This window comes from Episyrphus balteatus, chromosome 1 (genome assembly GCF_945859705.1).
Source record: "Episyrphus balteatus chromosome 1, idEpiBalt1.1, whole genome shotgun sequence".
NCBI classification, from domain to species: Eukaryota; Metazoa; Arthropoda; class Insecta; order Diptera; family Syrphidae; genus Episyrphus; species Episyrphus balteatus.
Window position 1 is genome coordinate 154,318,179 of NC_079134.1, and position 20,241 is coordinate 154,338,419.

The following is a 20,241-nucleotide window of genomic DNA, read 5'->3' on the forward strand; positions in this document are numbered from 1 at the left end:
AAAGCAGTTTTTTTTTTTTTTTTGTTTCTTTTATCTTCACTTTGCTTTTGATGAAGTTCTAGGAATTATGTTTGAAACTTAAATAATGTTTGTGTTTTATGCACGAATAAATTGCTTTCTTAGAGTCTTCCTCAATCATTTTTCATCTTCACTACACTTCTTGTTGAGATACAAAATTCCTTATAATTTACCAATTAAACTTCCTACTTCTTCTTCATAATTTTGCAAAGGTCAGTGATTAAGAGTAAATTCTAATTAGTTTTATCGTTTTAAGCTTAAGATAAAAATCTTTTTTTTTTTTTTTTGAATTTCTTAACTTGTGTTGCTAAGTTAAATCCACTTGAAATCTCTTATTTTTATATTCAAAATGTCACCCAAATATTGATTCCAGTTTTTGTTTTTGAAATGATATCCTTTCTCAGAAGATACGCATCATCAGTTTTCACTTCATCAGTCATTATTATATAATCAGAAATAATAATATAATGTAGGTACATGTTTGTGTTTATGATACAACATCTCTAATTCATAAATCAAATTCTGAATTATTCATGGCTGTTCAATTGGATCTAATTCAAATAACATTCATTACAAGATGATTGTGTAAATCTTCAAATATTATTTTTAGGAATTTCGATATGGAAACTGAGATATAAGCTTACATTTAGAGAAGGTCCTTTTTTATGATACAAGTAATTTTAAGGATTAATAGTATTGACTATTTGACAAACAAAAAATCGTTAGCAAGAATTTCACATAATTGGTATATATTTGAATAATTTTATGTATCTACATTCTGTTATTTATTATTTTTTATAATAAATAGACTGGAAAATAATATAAGAAGACGAAAATTCAATTTAATTTTAGGGATTCTTTTACAAAATGTAGGTTTGATAAAAAAACAGAGGGGTCATAAATTTGTGTTACAATTTTGATTAAATATATGACAAGGACCTACTTACATGCATAATGTAATGCATGATGATTTGTTGACAAATAATGTCAACAATTTTAATTATAATAAATTAATTTTAATTGATTAATTTACAATTCAATTGCATATTTACTTGTCACAAAATATGTATGTGTTAACAAAAAACAAAAATAATTGATTGAACAAATTTAATTAAATTATTTATTATTTTCTATTATATGAAAAATATATTCGTGAGAATTCAAAAAATTATTATTTATTGATGCATATTTTTTTTTGGTTAAAAATAAAGAAGAGTGCTATTTATAGTCAGTTTTCCAGCTAAAGATAGTAGCCTATCGTATTCAATATTCTAGGGTGGATGCAATTTGTTACGTTACACTTTTATAACCACAATTTCTTTAATTTTTTAACACATGAAAATTGGATTTTGACATTTTTTAACAAGATTTATGTTTAACCATTTATATTGGGATTTATTTACAAATGGGGATGAAGTTATCTCACTTCTCACAGAAAAAAAAAAAAAAAAACAAAGTAAAAACAAAATTTTAATCTTAGTTGGCGAAGCAAGCAAACTGGGGACTCTGTGGATAAAATATTGTTGAATACATGTACTTGAACATTTTTTTTTTAATAAAGGCAAAATAGATATTTAATGATTTAAGGGAACATAAAAAAAAGTTGCTTTCCTGTAGGTGAATATTTAATTTTTATTTAGATTGTTGAGCCATTTAACATATACCCTAATACCTAACCGTTTTCAAAGATTAAGATTGATGAATTATTTTCAAAATTAATAATACGAAATTGAAATGGGACCACACTGCAGGCACCAGCTTTCCAATACAAAAAGAATTTTGAAAATTGGTTCACTCAGTCCAAAGTTATGAGGTAACAAACATAAAAAAAAAAATACAGAGGTATTCACCTCCTCCTTTTTGGAAGTCGGTAAAAAATGTAAAAAAAATTATTATTGTATAAAAGTTATGTATTTAAATTTACAATAATATCTTTTTGAATTATTGTTTTGACCTCAAAACGAAGTATGCCATTTATTTGTATTATTATTAAAAATTTGTACTTATTTGAATTTTAAGAAAACAAAATTAAAATAAATTGCACGACTGGGGTCGCACGTACTTGCTCTTATGCTTAAAGTAACTATAATGTTAAAGCTTTTTATTCAAGAAATTTAAAATTGATATTTTGAAGAAATTTCATAAGTACCTAGTATAAAAAAAAAATAAATCTGTTTTTATAATTAATTAAACTCCGTTTTAAACTATCTTAAAAAAAATAACAAATATGCCATTTTATTTCTTGTATAAAAAGGTATTTTTAGAAAAAAATTTTCGAAAATTGTAGGAGCCGTTTTTTAAAAAAATAATTTTTTATGTATAAAAATTTTTCAACATTTTTCAAAAAAAAAGTTGGTATGCCATTTTGAAGAAATAAATAATTTACACATAAAAACTAAATTTCAAAATTTTTCGTTGATTCGTTTTCAAAAAATTAATTTTTCAAAAAAAAATTTTGAAATATTTTTTAAAAAACCAAAAATGCGTTTTTTGAAAATTTTCTAAAATTTTAATATTATCTTTACTTACATACTTTTGTATAAAAATTTTCATTTAAATCGGGTTAATGTTGTACGAGATATTCAGAAACGAAAAAAACCGTTTTATGACAGGTACCGTTAATAACGGTACAAAAAATATTTTTTTTATTTAAAAAGTTGGCTATTATGTGTAGTACTACACACAAAAATTTTAATCAAAATCGTTAGAGCCGTTTTTGAAAAAAATTTACTTTTCTATTTATGTTATATGGCAGGTACCGTTAGTTTTGGTCATAAAAAAAAAATTTCAATTTCCCCTCTAGGGAATCACCAAAAACTGCTTACTACCAAGTTTGAAGAAAATCACTTCACTCATTTAGGCTGCAGCTCCAGATAGAGACAGACAGACAGACAGACAGACAGACAGACAGACAGACAGACAGACAGACAGAATTGCCGGACCCACTTTTTTGGCATTCTCCATCATCGTAATGTCATGTAAAATTGTTATCTCGAGTTCGATTTTTTTTACGAATCCTAAACTTGCCCTATAGTACCTGTATCGCAAGTAAAAAAGATCTTTCTAATTGGTTTTTAACACCAAAAGAAGTTGAAATTTAGTTTCTCGTGTGACAAAACAGTTTTGAAAAACATTTCAAATTTCAAAACATTATTTTTTTTATCTGCATTAATATTTCAAGCATTTAAAAAAAAATTTTATGCCATTTATAGGAAAAGAGATTTCTTACAACAAAAATTTTAATTTCTTTTTCTAAACTTGAGTTTTTCGAAAATCATAATTATCTTTAACTTGAAGCTTATTCAAGTGCTTTTTAAAAAAATTTCTCGTAAAATTATGAAATCTTAAACGAGTAAGCCAAAAATGAAGGTACCATAAAAAACGTTCAATTTCGTGTGCTTTACGGTACAAAATCAAATTTTTTAGAGCATTCTCCTTTATTCTCATGCCATGTCTGCCGGTTTAATTTTGGGTCCATTTTGCTAAAATAACTAACAACATAAAGCACCGCAGAGTTGAATATTAAAAATATGTTTTTTGATAACTTTGTTTTTTAACTATAACTTTTAAGATTCGAGCCTATGAAATGAAATATTTAAATTACGAACTATTATGTACTTTTCAAAAAGGAAATGCGAGAGAAACAATTTACGTATATAACATTTCCTTTTTAAGAAAATATGAAATTATAAAACTTATCATATCTCAGGACTATTCCAAAAATTAAAAAAAAAAAAGAGCCATTTGAACAGGTTACGTATTTTTGGAGGTTTTGACAATTCTTAACAAAACTACTCATAATATGGAAATATTTGATTTTCATTTCCAAAAGAAGGACTTTCTATAAGGAAAAAACTGGAAATACATTTATCTATTAGTGGAGTAACTAAAGCTCAAAAATTGGCAATATTAGGGAACCCGGCCGAACAAAAACAAATTTTTTTCAAAAATTTTTCTTAAATTTCATAAATTAATTGATGCCAAAAGATTGTCTAGGAAATTCAAGGAAAAAAAATATATATGGGAGTGAGGGACAATCTTCCATAGTTCAAGCGATAGATGCAATTTTCTTATTAATTGACTTCAAACACAAAAAAAAATATTTGAACACAACGGCAATACCTACAATATTCAAATATACATTTTTTAAAAGCTAGAAGCTTAGTCATATATGTAAAATTAAAATTAAGTTAATTGAATGAACGGCTTTTGAAAGAATGGTAATTGAACTCAGATTTTTGAAAAAAAAAAAATTATTGAAACAATTTTAACATGTCGTTTTTTAAACTTGGTCGTAATATAAAATGCATTTATTTTCAAATTTTTCTGGCCGCATTTATTATGATTTCAAATTATAAAAGGAAATGTCAATATGTATTACGGTTTATGAAAAAAATTAAAAAGTATTTCATTTTCGAAGAACTTTTTTTAATAAAAGTTTTGAAAAAAAATGTAACTTATTTTTTTTTTAAAGTTCAACATCTAAACATAAAATTATTTTTTATTCATTTAATAACCCTTACTGTTGAAAGTTAAATAGCAAAAATTTCAAGTTCCTATTTACCACAGTCTTTGAGAAAATTAATTATTTTGAATGCAAAAATTCAGATTTAATAAAAAAAAAACCATTGAAATTGAAGTAATTTTTCATTTTTTTTTTTTCAAAAGTGTGATATATTTTATCTTTTTTGCTTCGAAATTCAACTGATAATATTTATGGCCAAACATTTTTTTTAAATAAATTCATATTTTATTAGAAAAAGTTTGGAAAAAAGTCATTTTAAATTTTTCTAATAACATTTTTTTTTTAATTCTGAGTTTGAGGACCATTTTTTCAAAAAGTCTTGATTAAATTTAGTGGATTTAAATTTAAGAGATAAGAATGAGCTTCTGTCTTTTTAAAAATGTATTTTAAAATATTGTAGGTGTTGCCGTTGTTTTCAAAATATTTTGTTTGTGTTTGAGGTCAGAATGTTAGAAAATTGCATTTATCGCTTAAACGATGGAAGATTGTCCCTTACTGCCTTTTTATATATTTTTCTTAAATTACCTAGAGAATCTTTTGCTATCATTTGTTTTATGAAATTTAAGCAAAAAAAAAATGGTTTTGTTAAAAAAAATTTAATTTTAATTTAAAAAAACAATACGGCAACACTGGCAATTTTTAATCTATAGACTTTAAAGTATTTTTAATTACCTACGTTTGAAAAAAAAAAATCGTCAAAATCAGAGCTGTTCGGCCGGGTTCCCTAATAATTTGCTTTAGTTACTCTACTATATACCTTGTCTCTTACAACAAAAGTGGGTAAAGGGATTTTAGTAGAAAGACTTAAATACCACATGTCATATTGGTGAAAATCCAACATCAAAAGGAATTAACTATAGTTCAGCATGTATTCAAATAATAATAGAACAGAGGTGTACATGAGTGCTGATATGTATTTGACATATTTACGCTTCAAAGAGGCAACAATTTGATTGCAATTCATGTAATTCCAAGGAAATTCCACCCAGCACACAATTAAACATTTTGGTAAGCAGAGCAGTTAAAGGAGCAGTTTGCTTAACAGAACACAGTGACCAGTAGTAGTGACAAAATCACAAGGATATATTGGAGAGGTATTAAATCAATTCGGAGATTTTGATTTTACTCGGTTGAAATTCAATTCAATCAAACAATAAATTTAATTAAAATCGATAAATTGGCAATTGGGTAGATGCCTAAAGGTAAATGTGGTTACGATTGATGAACTCTTCCAAACAAAACAAAAAATATTTTAAATCTGCAAATCATATTTTTTTTATCAAAAAGTTATCAAAATTATAAACATGAAAACTATTATAATTGAGACAAAATAAAATAAAACTGTGAAAAAAAAACACAAAATAAATAAATAACTGCGAAAATATAAAAAAAAAAATAGTCGATTTAAAATTTGCATTTTAATGGTTCAACAATAAATTAATACCTATTATACATATTATAATAAAACGATATTAATACGTTATTTTTTTTTAATTTCATACATAGGTACATAACGTGATGTATTTATATTAAATTTCAAAAGGAAAAAAAAAAAAAATAGGAAAAAAATTTACACACATAAATAGAATTGATTCTTAATTAATTTTATGACTTTTAATGAGTGTTGCATAACACTGGTTAACAAGGGTTCTGTTGCCGAAACAAAAATATACTTTTCTGAAGGTTTTCAGTGTGCTGAACTCGAATCCGAAGTCAGAAAAAATTGGTCAGCTCCCGTTTTTGAAATATTACCGTTAGAAAATGCAAAAAAAACTTTTTTTGACTACTTCGGACCTTATTCTTTAATATAAAGAAAATTGTAAGAAGATATTTAGTAACAGTTTCTATAAGAACTATTTTCCTTCTTTCAAGAACTTTTTAAAACTTTCCGATATCTTTGTTATTGCACGAGATATCTTAAAATGAAGTTAGGGGCTTTGGCTTCATATATCATAAAGGAGATAATGACGTTATAATTTCTATGGTAGATATAATGTGCCAAACAACCGAAGATATCTCGGGCAGTAAAAAAGATATCGGAAAGATTTAAACAGGTCTTGAAAGAAGGAAAACAGTTCTTATAGAAACCGTTACTAAATATGTTCTAACAAATTTCCTTATATAAAAGAATAAGGTCCGAAGTAGGATTTTCTAACGGTAATATAAACGGGAGCTGATCAATTTTTTCTGACTTCGGATTCGAGTTCAGCACACTGAAAACCTTCAGAAAAGTATATTTTTGTTCCGGCAAAATTTTTGACACAAAATTTGAATTTGTTAGTTTTTCATTTCAGAAGTATAAAAGCATTTTCACAACCAAATTATTTAATTGAATAAATATAAGTGTATAAATAAAAATATATAAGGGTGATCAGAAATTTTTTTTTTTTAAATAAAAAATAAATTAATGCTTATCTATTGATTTTTTCTGAATCATACATATATTCCGTGTTCAGTTTTAGAAATGTTTGCATTTACCTAAAGTAATATTGTGATCCAAAATATATAACAAAAATTTTTTTTTTGTAATTGTTTCCAATTTTCTAAATAAATAAAATGCACGACTGAGGTCGCACGTACTTGCTCTTGCAGTTCAAAGCACTTTTATGTTAGTCTACTTGTAGATTTTAAAAGCTGGCTCTTAATTAAAAAAAAAAATTGATATTGGGGAAGAGCCGACATTTAGGGCATGAACATTTTTTTTTTGTTGTTTGACTTTTTTGAGAAAAAATAAAAATACAGTTTTATTTCTACTGCTTTAAATATTACGTTTACAAAGTTTAATCAAAATCGTTAGAGCCGTTTTCGAGAAATTCGCAATATCGTATTTTTATGTATGGGAGGTATACGTTCTAAACGAGATATAAAAAAACAAAAAAAACCAACTTTCAGAATTCCATAAAAATCATCTGTATCAAATTTGAAGAAAATCCGTCCACCCGTTTAGGCTGTGGAAATGTGTACAGATGGACGCACAACCGCACAGACGCACAGACGTACAGACGCACGGACGGAATTGCGAGACCCACTTTTTTGGAATTCTCCATCATCGTAATGTTGGTTTTGATTAAAACCTCAAATTTTTTTTTTTGACACGAAACCAATACTTGCCCTATAGAGCAAGTAAAAAAAAAACACCTTGAGCAGTTTAACCTTAGTGAAAAATGTTACATTCTTTGAATAACTAAGATAGGAGTTTAAAATTAAGTTCAAAAACGTTATAAATGGAAAATATTGCACCGTTGAAAGTTTTTGTCTGCTATTTTATTCGAAGTTATTTTGAATAATTAAAACAAAATCGGTCCTGTCGTTAAGGAAAAACTCATATTTATATTTAAAAAGGATATAATATACAAATATTATAAAATTCTAACATAAAAAGAAAAAAACAAAAAAAAAACCACCCTAATGTACGTTTACTAATTTATGCATTTCCTCCCTATGGTTCACATATTTTCTTTGTTTTTCCCATTCACGTAGCGTCATTGAACAAAAATGCAAGTGTGATAACATCACGTTTTGAATTTCGTGTTTCCAATATTTTACAGCACATTTTTGGTTTAAAGTTTATTTATAGAGATGACAGATTTATATCAAACTATTGTAAGCTTTAAAAATTTTAACAAAAAAAAAAAAAAATTAAAAATGTTTGTTGATATTTATTTGATTTATTATAAAAACAAAATTTGGTTGAGTGAGTACTGGTTGATTGATAAGTTCATCATTGTAAACTAAGTTGGGTGGATATTGATTTGTTGATGACTTGATTGATGAGTGCCATATATTATTGGCATTGTAAAAATAAAAAAAAAAAAAAATTAAAAATGCACATCACTGAATATTGTTGTATGAACAATGTGTAACAAATGGTGAAACATTGTTAATATAATTATAGTTGACTTGACATGAATAAAAGATGATTTACAATGTTATTTACAAGGACTTTTCAACAGTAGGTACATATTAATAAAGGGACACAATATTATGTTTCATAAAGGGTGTATGAGGGAGGCGTAGAAAACACATTTTTTTTTATTAAATAAATTAATTTAATAGTTTCCTTATAATTGTGTGTCAAATTTATAGAATGATTGTGTTTTTTTTTTTTTAAGTACAACGAGTGCAAGCAAAAAGCAGGAAATAGGTACATGTAGATAAGTAATATAATAATTGTTTGGTGATCTTAATGCAAGAACATGTAATGAAAAAGATGATAAGAATACAACAAAAAACATAAACAGAAAACCAGATCCAAAAATATCTTCTCATTTTTGAGAAAATTTTGAAAAAATCGATTTTTGGATTTTAAGAAAAAAATTGATTTTTTTTTGAAAAGTCAATTTTTTGAAAACGCTACAATGAATATTTTTGAAATTTTGGTTTAAGGTGTTGATTAACCCTCTGTAGGCCAAAAATTCGTGAAAGGCACACGGGTACGAATTCGGTTTGTACTTTTTCATGTCGTTATAACTTTTTTCGGATTCAATGTTTTATAGGGAATATTTCACCATTATAATGATAATATTCGCACCCGTGATGTGCCGACAGAGGGTTAATTATAGTTACAAAATGATATACCAATTTTATTTTAAGTTTTTTCTTTCAAAAAATTATTTATAAAAAAAACGGATCTAATGATTTTCAATTTTTTTTTTCTAAAAATGCATCTGATAGGATTAAATTGAATGCTTATTTTGGAGCTAATTTTTATTTAACTTGTAAGAGCAATTTTTAACTCTTAAAGCAAGTTCATGCAACCCAGTGGTTTTTTTGTTAAATTTAATCTTAAATTTGACCTTTGACAGGCATTATAGAAGCTTTTTTGTTAAATTACATTTTACAAGCTCAATGCAAGCATTATAGCAGCAATAAATTCAAGAATTAAATTAAATTTTAAATAAAATTTGGAGGAAAATTATGAGTATAATTATGTTGATGGTGATGACCTTTTTGTTGATAATAATATGTTTTTAAACTGGGCTTTAGGTCAATGAAAACAAAATTATGAGTCAAATTGGCTTGTAATTTGCTTCCGCTCCATTTTTCGACAGATCGCTGATTCGTTAAGTGCTGGTCAAAATAGACAAGTCAAAAATTTGTAACAATAAGCTTGGACATCTGTAAATTTGAGCCCAGTATTGTAGGAGAAACTGGATCAATACCAAGAGAGACACGATAAAGTTATCTTGCAGCACGACAATGCTCGGCTACTTAAAAACCCTTAACCCCACCCGCGGTATTCTACAAACATTTTTTCTTTCGAATACCATTTTTTTTCGTTCGATTGCACATAGCCCTACTAATTAGTATTTCCACTATTATGAAGAAATCAAAAATACCAGCCACTGTGGCGTATGAGTAACCTTTTTTTTTTATAGAAATTTTAAAACGCAATATAATATACAAGTAATATTTGTAATTAGATTGAAAAATGTCTTCAAATGATAAAGTATATATGAAGCAATAGTTATTGAAATAGAAAGCAAAAGAAAATAAAAATGGAAAAAAGAAACTACTGATTCAATTTGATGTGTTCACATTACACATAAAATCTTTGGAAAGATCTCCTGGCAATAGATGAAATACACACAGAAACGAATTTTAGAGAAAAAGAGTTTTCAATGACACTTACGTACAACAAATAATACATATCTAAAAATATAAACCATAATTGAGTGGCACAGAAAGTTTTAAGCTTAGTTTCTTGGAAATGTGAAAAAAATTCAATTTTCAATTGTTGAATTATATTCATTAAGTTACGATAAGGAATTTTATTTTTGAATCTTAGTTGCAAATCATTGCTAATTTATTTTGAAAGAAACCAGATATAATTTTCTTTTCCTGTAGAGTCACGAGGCACATTTTCAATTTTCATCTATATTGAAAATAAAGGAAAGTTATTTATAAAATAGTTATTTTTTGATTTCGAGAACAATAAAATAGGAATTGCAAGTTTTTTGTTCAATTTTACAAGCATTTTTCTATAGTTTTGATTTCAAAACCAATATTATTCAAAATTTTGAGTTCAGTTTTCAAGTTTAGATGGGAATCAAAATATATAAATTATATTCAACAATGAAAGAATTTTTTATACAAAAATTGAAATTATTTTTTTCCAAAATTTGTTAGGGATAATTTTAAAGAAAACAAAATTACAAGTGAAACAATTTATTCATACATCATAATCAGAGCTCCTGGGATACGAATCAATGTCTGAGGTACCTTAAAAAGGTTTACTTTAACATAAGATAAATATAAAACACAAAAACTGTTTTATTGCACATTGGAGATAAAAAATATATTATAAAATATTAGAACAGAAAGTGAAACTGCACTTCTAGAGTTGAGAGATAATGCCTTTTATTTTAAATAATTATTTTCTACCTCAATTTTAGAACAAAAGTTTCACGAATAAATTCGAAACCCAAAGAAAATATAAAATAACCATCATTGCTCTTTTCAATGGTTGAAAAATAAATTCCTTAATTATTATGATTTATGACTCTTTAATACCACTCAAAGAACTAAGATGCTTCAAAGCCATACACATGTATATTTTCTTTTTTTTTTTCTTCTCTAATTTAATTGAAGTGTGTTTTGTATACAAGGTATATAGCTTTATTTGTTTATATACATATTTATAACTTAACGATTTAACTGTGCAATTTTAATCTCCTTAAGAAATCCCTTCAAGCAAATCATGGTTTTCCAAGTAAATCAAAAAAAACATACATCAAGGAGATTTAAAAGATTTAAGAAACATCAAATGAATCCTTATCAAAAAAAAAAAGATATTAACAAAGGATATAACTGTTCATATTATGCATTTAGAATATTCATGAATGATCTTTCGAGAGGGGTGACAAATCCTTTTTCAACCTTTTTTTTTTTTTTGTTCAATACAATAAATGTATCAAAAACCTAATCCCAAACGCACTTATATGTCCTTGAAGGAGACTTAAAACCTTTTTTGGCCTTTTGTATCCATTATATTCTATTACAAAAGGATTATGATTTTGTTTTTTGTTATATTTCAATATCAAAGAAGTTAATATATTAAGTGATAACCTTTTAACTCTTAAGAGTATTTTATTGGGTCTTTAATTTATAAGAACCTTGTTTAAAAAAATCAAAAATTTACTTTTAAAGTATTGGAACTGAATTTTTGACGTTAGAAACGGAGAGAGTATTTAAAGTTTACAGAACATCTCACTGAGGTGCCACAGGGTTGAACACATATCCTTAGCTCTTAGCTTCAAGGAGATAAGCCACAAACGACACCACCAAGTCGCTGTTGATTGCTTCTTCCATATTTAAATGACTTTCAGCGCTTGCAATTACCTTTTACCAATAACCAAAGGAAAATTAATCCTTAAGCAATTTATCAATCCATTCACCAGAATAACATTATAACTAACTCTACAAGTTCTTTTCAATACCAAACTTCAGGTAAAGTTAACATAACATTAATGATTGTGGAAGCTATTCTGAGAAATTTATTAATTACGCTAAGTGATTCCACGAATGTTCAATTTAGCGACTACAATAAGATGCACCTACAGCTTCCAATGTAAATGGCACTTTGCAATGGATTATATCAATGTGAATGATTCTAACAAAACGCCTATGTCAAAATGAAAATAGCTACATTCTCGAAATAAGGTCACAAACCTACAAATTCTTCGAAACAGTAGAATGTTACTTAGCACAAGCAGTAACAAAAGATAATTCAACTTTTAACTATAAGCAATGGAATTTTCCAAAAATTACTTCGGGCGATGAAATTTTTTTTCTTGAAAATTTTTTTTCTTGAAAATTTTTTTTCTTGAAAAAAAAAAAAAATATCTGTGGTAAACAAATGACAGTTGTAAGTTTTTTCCGCAAAAACAATGGGCGGCAAACTGTTTTGCGAGAAAAAAAATCGTGGTGAAAATAAATTTTTTTTTTCAATTTTGGTTTACAGCTGTGGTGAGTTAAAAAATATTTTTTTCTTAAAAAATTTTAAAAAAATCTCTCCCATAAGAAATGCATTGGTTATTTTTTTACTAGAACAACTGTATACTTAGCTTTAAAAGAAATCAATATTTGAATTAGTTCAAAAATTGTGTGTCTCAAATTAGTGCAACTTAAAGTTGTGTACCTACTTTTTAGTTTTGTATACTATATTGTTTTAGTTTTAGGAAACAAAATACACTATCACACTCACACGTACTTTCTCTTTTAATAAAGTTGCATAGAATGTTAAAGCTTTTCAATCAAGCGAAGTATTTCATTTGATTTCTTGAATTTTTGCAAAAAATGATCACAAATTATTTAACTATTTATAAAAAAAATTGTAGCACATTGATCAAAACGTGGACTTGAATACTTTTGATATATTGTATAAATATTTTAAACTGAGAGTATGCTTCCTTAGTGACATTTTTTTTTATTAAATTAGAACGATGATGATGACGATGATTTAATTTATTATAATTAACTTTAATATGGCCTACTTGCGATTGAAGCATTTCAAAATTTCAACGAGTTTTAAAAATAAAAATTAAAACAAAAAATTAGATCTTACTAAAAGTTGTCTATATTAAATTTATAGATTTAACAAATCTGTACAAAAAAGGCATCATAATTTTTTTTTAATGTTGTTGCCGTAGATATTGCATTTTCAAAAATTTCATAATGCTGAAAATGTTTATAACTCGTTTTTAGATCTTGAACCGTCAGTGCATTGGAGAAATAAAATCAATGCAAGATTTAAAGATATTAACAATTCTTACAGGCAAATTAACGGGTTATCTTATGTTTTTTAACTGAATGTAATAATACATAAAAGTATTTTTGTTCATTTGTCAATATCTGCTTTTTTAGTTTAAAATTAAGGTAACGCCGTTCTATTCGATTCCTGACCAAATTAGTAAAAAAAAATTCCTGAACTAACTTTCGCAGAAAACTAATTTGAGTGAAATGTTTCTATTTAATATCAATAACTGCTTCGAAAAACGGATAAAATAATAAATAAAATAATTTTCTACAAGATGAGCCTAATTTTTTCCAAAATTTTAGAGTTTGATATTTGACGAATTCCTTAGTTCTCAATTATCTATTAAATGTTTAGTGCAGTTTTATATAAGTAATAAGAAAGTCTTTGAGCAATGCTATAAACATTTTGTTAGCATATCAAAATTCAATTTTTCTTCCTTTAAATTATAATATTGTAGGTGTTGCCAATTTAAACCTATTTTAAAAAATGGCAATCAATTTTTCAAAAATCAAATTATTTAAAAATACAAAATAATACACATAATTTATTATTCTTCCGTCGCTAAAATTATTAAATAATATTTGTTGGGGCTCTAAGATAATATAATAATAATTTTTCTTGCTAAAAAGCAATTTATTTTTTTTGGGACCCTCAGTAATAATTTTTTGTTAGATGAAATAATATGTAGCTGGCTACCAAGCTATTGAGTTCTGACATAATAGATATGTAAGTGTACCAAATTTCAGCGAGGTTGGAATGTTACTGAAATGAAATGTCTATTTTGACTGGAGACTGATTGTTAAGTGTATTTTTTTGGATATGAAAAAAAACTGTGTCATTATAAATTATTTTCTGCATTCGCAAAGAAATTTTTTAGAAGAAATTAAGAGACATTTTTTTGAGTGTATGATTTCCTAATTTTTGGTCCATTTAGAAGTACGAATAAAATTTCAAAGGTTCTATGAAGCAAAAATTCTTAAAAACTAAATAACATGAATAAGGCATTCATGGTTTTGTATTGCTAAGGAAAAAGAAAAATATTTTTCAATTTACTACTGACAAATACCATTCGACTTAATTAGGTCTTATTTTATGTAATAAAAGATTTATTTAAAATAAGATACGAAATTCTAATTAAATTTTTTTTTTGTTTTCGCTCAAACTGGCAAACAATTTATATTATGTAATTTTTAATTATAATGTTATCTTGTTTCCCATACAAAAACAAAATATTTTTCTCTTTTTCTTGCTTGTTTAGGACGCAATTTCATGTCTGTGTCGAAGACTAATTAGAAGATGTCAGTGATCTAAAGTGCCATTAACAATTTTTTTTTTTTTTTTTTTGAAAAAATAACGACATTACTGGAACACTAAATCTCAGAAAAAAAGAGAAATAATTTTCATTGCAATTTTCCAGTTAAGTTTGTTTTGTCTTTGTCGGTTCCATTATGTTAACAGTGGATATAATTACATCATCCTATAAAAAAAATATATATTCTTAAAAAAACAAATGAAATAATAAATTGTAAAACTTCAATGATTCAGCTTGAGTGAGCTGGTTACTAAAGCGTAAATAGGAGTTTAAAAATATAATTAAGATGCAAACTTCTAATGATAAATAAGATTCCATATAAACTAGACTGACATACTGGCTGTTTCATGGATAAAATTAACCTTCAAGGAGATAGATCAAAACTAGGTCAAAGCAATTGATAAAAGTTTTCGGAATAAATTTCGTTGATATACTATAACTTAATTGGATTAATATAAGGCTTTCAAACTTACATAAAAAGTGTCTACATATGTAAAAATAATGATGACATGAAGTTTATTTGGAATATCACAACAAAATATTCAACTAATTCAGACATTTAATGTGAACATCCGAAATGGAAAATGTTAGCAATAAAATTATATCGTCCTAAAACGGTAGTTTTAAAACTATTATGTCGCATAAAATAAAATATTCACCACGCAAAAGTTTTGCTTAACAGCTTATAATAATAAAGGACACGTTATTCAATCCTGCAAAAATGAAGTATTGGGGTATTGTCCTTGGGTCAAGTATTTATTCATTGAGCATAAAGGCAAACTTTATTTTACATTATAGCCATGACAAGGACTTAACTTTGTTATAATTTGAGAAAAATTGTTATCAAACTTTGAAAAATTAAATATTCAGTTTGATATTTGATAGTTTTTGTTACATCCTTGTTGCAAGGTTTCATATATAAAAGTTAAATATTATTGAATTTATAAAACTAACAAAGTTGGAAAGTTTTTATCAAATAAGTGAACACATTTTTATTATTTTAAAATTAATATTACCTATCTCTTGAACATATTTGTTGACCTTTAACAAAATTTCCTCAGTTTTTTGCACATTTTACTTTATAAATTAAGTTTGACATTGTTTAAATACAATAATTAAGGGATCAGAAAATGTTTGCTATGTTTGAGTTTGGAAAGTTTTTTTTTTGAGAAAACAAATTTTTTCACACAAGAACTTTTTACCACCAACTATAGATGGTTTTGGACAAAAAAGTAAAGAAAAAAATTTTGATCTTGAAAAAAAATATCTGTGGTAAACAGATGACAGTTGTTAGTTTTTTTTCTGCAAAAACAATGGGCTGCACATTGTTTTGCAAGAAAAAAATCGTGCATAATATAATTTTTTTTTTGATTTTGGTTTACAGCTGTGGTGAGTTAAAAAAATATTTTTTTTTCGAAAAAAATCTAAAAAAAACTCTTTCATAAGAAATTCATTGGTTTTTTTTTTTGCTAAAAGAACTGTATACTTAGCTTAAATCAAAATAAAATACACTTGGTACATTTGAAAATTTAGATTAATATGAGTATTTAACATTAAATATTTTAAAGACTGTAAAAACAGAGAGCAAAATCCTTATGTGACAAAATTATCTTCCAAGGATTTGATTCCCGACTGATGTATGTACGCCGTAATAACGTAATCTTACACCTTTTATCTCTTGATATCCATACAAATTTATTGTTTTCCTGTACGGCCTTAACCCTCTACTGCATACGAAGCCAAATATGGTTTTGTCTGTTTGTATGCACTTTTCTCTTCTGTGTCACAAAAAAATGGTAAAAATTCAATACAATCCTCTTCTTTGTGTTTCTGAGAACCCATAGAGATAGTTTTTTCGTCTGTTAGACACAAAATAAAGGTGTATTTTATGATCACAGGTGAGTCGATCAGTCGTGTGCATTGAAATCGAAAGTGTAGAATATATTCATACTTTAAGTGTTAATTACTGCGTTTGTTTGGAAAGTAAAGTATGGAATTAAAAATTTATTTTGGTCGATTGTCTAATTGTGTATGCTATGAACCAGTTTTTGTTGAAACAAAATTATTGGCCTGGTCTTGGGAGGGCAAAAAGTACGGAAGCCATATTTAACTTCGTATGCATTAAGGGGTTGTAAATCTACACAATTTGTTAAATTTTTTGTTGGAAAATTTTGTTTCTTTACATTGTTATTTTGTTGGAAGCTATGTTTTGCTTCAGAAATGGAGCCCCTTCGCCTTTAGAGACATTTTTCTCATGTTAACCCCATTTCCAGCTGCGTAACCACAAAAATTTTAGGGGAAGGGGGGCTCACCTATAATATTTTTCAATCATTTTATTACTTTTTAGCTTTTGTAAGATCTGGGAGTGGGTGAAAATGTTGTAGCAAGACTAACTTCGACAGTGGAAAGAAAGTGAACCAGAAGAAATATTTAAAACGTACAAAAACAAATTGCTTTTCTCGGTTCCATGTCTTAAAATGAGCCAAATTTGAATTAATTCTTAACTTTTTGTAATGCAATGTATTTATTTTACTTTATTTTGTTTTTAAATGATAAATATTTATCTTTTAATATTTTTAATTGTATTCTTTACATAATCTGAATAAATAAAATTAGTAAAATTTCTTACCCTTTAATGCATACGAAGTTAAATTTGGCTTGTAAACAAATTTTTTAAACAAATAAATTTAAACAAATTTTTTTAATGAAAACCGTTTTGAAACAACCCAAAGAACCCATGTAACGCATTTTTTAATTTTTTCGTCCGCTAATATTAATTCATGCAGTAGAGGGTTAAAATGCAGTTAAATAAATCAAATAACTAAACAACAGTCACATCACTCTGTCAAGTCAACCTTTTTCCCTCCAAAGATGCTAGCCACTCTCATTGATTTTTGCACTCCAGGTAAAGATTGTAATGTTAAACTCCTCTTAAAAAAAGAAATGGGAAGATCAACGAGGCCACGGTTTTCACTCTTGAGAAAAAAAAAATCCCTGCCAGGTTACCCAAAATCCTTCCAAATTATTTTATACGAAAACCTGAGAAAGCCCTGAACTTGCAGTAACCTAGCAGAGATGTAATTTCATTTATTTAAGATTTTTTTTATTTCGAGGTTTAAATCAAAACCAACATTATGATGATGTCTCCAATAAATTGTGGGAATAAATTTACCGAACAATCAGTGCAAGAAAGATAATCATGATGTTGACAAACATTTTTACCGACTTTCAAAAAGGAGGAGGTATTCAATTCGTCTGTAATTTTTTTTTTTTTTATGTTTGTTACCTCATAACTTTGGACTGAGTGAACCAATTTTGATAATTCTTTTTGTATTGGATAGCTGGTGGCTGCAATGTGCTCCCACTTTAATTAATTCGTTCAGTTCTGGCCATAACAACTATTAGAAACACCATAAAAGCCATTGAAGTCGGTTTTGTTTTTTGATAAAAATGATTATTAACAACTCATTGGCTGCGAATTATAGGCTTGTGTGTTTAATAGAAAATCGAATTGTCTATGCAATTTTTATTTTCCTGCAGCTTGGAAAACAAAAGAACTACCATAGAACATAGAAGGTAACAATCCAAACAAAGTTAAAAAATTTCAAACAGAATATTCCATCCTTTTCTCGGACCTAATATCACTGTCAGTCGTAGGCCCGAATGAGATAAAATGCCTTTTAATAACTTTGTTATCAATGGATTTATTTCGAAGTTGAAAAACTAGGCTTTCTAGGATATTTAATAAAACAATTTTCTCACCAATTGTCTCTATTGGACTATTGTATTAAATATGCCTACCCTGTTTGGTCCAACATTTCACCACCAGCAAAGAAATATGATCGTAAGAGTTCGCTGACAGTCTGCGTGGCATTATATTGTTCATTTCGTTCATGAATGCTTATAAAATAATTAACATTTCCTGGTCACCTCCAAACCTATAAAATTATTTCACTTTGACCTAATTTATGTTAATTTCACACTCTGTTTCCCAATTATTTTGAACCCTTTCATGCCAAAAATTTACATAAAAAAAATCTAGAACAAACACTTCTAGCCACACCAAAAATCACTCTTCAGTTTAACCTTTTAACATCAATTGTTTCACATGATTTGAGAACGAACGTTTATTTCCAATGAAAATGTACACACAATCTTTTTGTTCAAGTTAGCTCTGAACAAATTTAAGCATAAAGACGAACTTTCGTTAAAGGAATATTGACTTTGTTCTATTGATTTTGGTGGTGGAAATTGGAAGAATATGGACAAAATATTAAATTTGGTTAAAATTAGTGCAGTGAATTGCAATTTTTTTAAATTAAATTAAGTACACAGAAAAAACATGAATTCATTCATGAAACACCCTTTAAATTTTGTAAATTTTATTTTAAGAAATTTAAAATTTGCACTTACCATTTTTTTTTTTTTAAATCCAGCAGAAGTCAGATGAAATTGAAGAATTCAATTCTATAAGAAGAAAGCAATTAAAAATAATCAATTAGTTTTCTTTTTTAATTTAAAGTTAAAAAGGATTTTATCTGTAAGAAAAAAAAAACTCCTAAAACTATACTTCAATTCAGAATTTTTTTTCTTATTTTTACATCAATTTTGGCAAATTCCAGTTCACACGTGCATCCTGTTTCCTCGAATCGAAGGAAGTATTATTATTTCTTATTTGTAATAAAAACATTTGATGTTTAACTCTGATACTCAAGGATATGTTTGCACAGGTGAACATACTTATTATAGGCACAATAAATCCTGGACAAAATGAAAAGGTCAATAATATAATATTCTGTTGTTTACGAGCTACCACACCAACACAAACAATATCTATAATAAAAATTCAACATCAGATTCATCTGGTATATAAAGAGTATAGGTAGTGTCCTTGTGAAACAGACAGGATATTTGAAGAATCCTTCTTGCTATTGAATGTAGGTTTATTCGATAAAATGTATTTCAATGATCGTAAAAAAAGTAAAAGTAGAAACAGTTGCTGGAAGGTAGTTTTTTTTTGGAAAAAGAAGATAAATCCTGGATTAGCAATAAAAACCTTGTATTGTCCTGGTAATTGACACAAGGATAAAGGTGATAATGATGCAAGAGAACTTGAGTGTTGAGTTGACATTAAGGATTTATGTCATTTTCAACAGGTTTTGCTTTTTTTCATTTTTTTTTTTTTTTGAGGAATTTTATACTTGAAGAGATTACACAAAGACAGACAATAAATAAAAAATTTCTTAGAAATGTACGTTCAAGAAAAACCAATGAAAATTTTTATCACAGTCAATGCTGAGATAAAATGCTTGCATATAGGTGCTTTACCTAAGGCTTTTTCTTATTGATACATTCCTACGCACTAAAAAATGTTCCCAGAAAAATAGGTTAATGTCGGTGATGATGGTTAGTTGCAATTTTGTACCTAAAAAACAGGGTTCGGTTTATGTCCTACATATTTTCGAAAAAAAGTGAGTTGAAAAAAGAGACTGGTAAATTCTTAACTGGGCTACTTTAAATTAGTAAAATTTATTTAAGCTCCAATTACTACCAATATTTGCTGTGGGTTCAAATTCTAATATTTTTGAATTTTTTTCTTTAGAAATCGCTTTTTTTTTGTATTCCTAT

The 20,241-nt window shown here is 26.7% G+C and overlaps 1 protein-coding gene across 2 annotated transcripts in view; it reads right to left on the reverse strand.

Annotated features, from left to right (window-relative positions):
• Window positions 1–20,241, reverse strand: part of LOC129907455 (G-protein coupled receptor dmsr-1) — a 238,360-nt gene that overhangs the window by 111,494 nt on the left and 106,625 nt on the right. For both annotated transcript variants that reach the window (XM_055983692.1, XM_055983691.1), the window contains exon 2: window positions 19,027–19,080. The gene's annotated coding sequence lies outside the window, so the exon portion shown is untranslated. The remainder of the gene's footprint in view (window positions 1–19,026; window positions 19,081–20,241) is intronic.